General features: G+C 41.5%; 2 non-coding genes across 2 annotated transcripts; one reads left to right on the top strand and one right to left on the bottom strand.

Moving 5' to 3' along the window:
- Positions 1–475: 475 nt before the first annotated feature.
- On the bottom strand, positions 476–547 carry TRNAN-GUU (transfer RNA asparagine (anticodon GUU)). The gene has a single exon. It is a non-coding gene; the product is annotated as a tRNA-Asn (tRNA).
- A 503-nt stretch (positions 548–1,050) lies between these two features.
- TRNAN-AUU (transfer RNA asparagine (anticodon AUU)) lies at positions 1,051–1,122 on the top strand. Its single transcript has one exon. It is a non-coding gene; the product is annotated as a tRNA-Asn (tRNA).
- The last annotated feature ends 697 nt before the right edge of the window (positions 1,123–1,819 follow it).

Raw genomic sequence — 1,819 nt, 5'->3', positions numbered from 1 at the left:
AGATTTGAAGTTTCATGGTACGCATGGTCGTGTGCTGTGCACTCCAATGTTATATTCAGTGTTGGGTACGTCATTATAATCCACGTCCTAGAAGTCCCACACCATGTCAGTGTATTCACATGTAGAGAAACGTCACATGCAGCTTAAGACATGGATGCAAAACTTGCACTCCCTAGAACACAGTCTAGTACAGGCCTGCACGAGGTTTCCGCTCTCCGAGCCAACTCACAGCTCATGAACGAAATGCAGATATTAGCTGCGCTCAGTATAGGGTGGACTGGTAGAAGGGGTGATCTCGTACAAAATATACACAAAAGGGAAGTACTAGTACGAGTGTTTATGAAATGAATTCCCGTTCAGCGTTTGCAAAACTATCTTGGACTATTATTAATTAATAAAGAAATATTTATGCAAATCAAGATTTCAGGTATAACTCCCTGTAAAGTTGATTTGAATAATTTCGAGGGAAAAATTGTTCCAGAGCCGGGTATCGAACCCGGGACCTTTGGTTTAACGTACCAACGCTCTACCACTGAGCTACCCGGGAACTCTAACCGACACCGATCCAATTTTTCCCTCTATATCCACAGACCTCAAAGTGGGCTGACAACCGTCAAGCAACCAACTTCGAGTGCACACTAACTCCGTGTGACTTAAATTGTGGTTTTCTGTTAACGAACAGTGACGTGTATTATGCAAATCAAGATTTCAGGTATAACTCCCTGTAAAGTTGATTTGGATAATTGGATCGGTGTCGGTTAGAGTTCCCGGGTAGCTCAGTGGTAGAGCGTTGGTACGTTAAACCAAAGGTCCCGGGTTCGATACCCGGCTCCAGAACAATTTTTCCCTCGAAATTATTCAAATCAACTTTACAGGGAGTTATACCTGAAATCTTGATTTGCATAATACACGTCCTTGTTCGTTAACAGAAAACCACAATTTAAGTCACACGGAGTTAGTGTGCACTCGAAGTTGGTTGCTTGGCGGTTGTCAGCCCACTTTGAGGTCTGTGGATATAGAGGGAAAAATTGGATCGGTGTCGGTTAGAGTTCCCGGGTAACTCAGTGGTAGAGCGTTGGTACATTAAACCAAAGGTCCCGGGTTCGATACCCGGCTCTGGAACAATTTTTCCCTCGAAATTATTCAATCAACTTTACAAGGAGTTATACCTGAAATCTTGATTTGCATAATACACGTCACTGTTCGTTAACAGAAAACCACAATTTAAGTCACACGGAGTTAGTGTGCACTCGAAGTTGGTTGCTTGACGGTTGTCAGCCCACTTTGAGGTCTGTGGATATAGAGGGAAAAATTGGATCGGTGTCGGTTAGAGTTCCCGGGTAGCTCAGTGGTAGAGCGTTGGTACGTTAAACCAAAGGTCCCGGTTTCGATACCCGGCTCCGGAACAATTTTTCCCTCGAAATTATTCAAAGAAATATTTATTTTACAGAAATAATAGAAATTCTATAGCTACTTAAATGTACAATATCATTTTGTTATATTTTTATTTATCAGTACATCAAAACGAGGTTTTATGCTGTTGGCAGCTGAAAGGAACAGTAGCCTACTGATCGTAATGAAACATCAGTTACAGATGTTCGATGTCTGCCTTTATTAAAGTTGATTATAGAAAACAGTTGCTCAGAAATATAAATGTTGAGCCAAACATAGCAATCATTTTCACAGCCAGCCTGTGTAGTCGTGGATGTTATTGGTAATGTTTAGTCTTGTAAAACTCAACCAGGCTAGTAGTATTATTCAAACGATCTTTAGCCCTTAGGCCACGTTGAAGATCAATAAGTTCGAGCTGTAAATCGTT

The sequence above is a fragment of the Periplaneta americana genome, chromosome 2, assembly GCF_040183065.1.
Source record: "Periplaneta americana isolate PAMFEO1 chromosome 2, P.americana_PAMFEO1_priV1, whole genome shotgun sequence".
Taxonomy (NCBI): domain Eukaryota; kingdom Metazoa; phylum Arthropoda; class Insecta; order Blattodea; family Blattidae; genus Periplaneta; species Periplaneta americana.
Note: the sequence above shows the minus strand (reverse complement) of the source record. Positions and strands in the feature narration are given on the sequence as shown.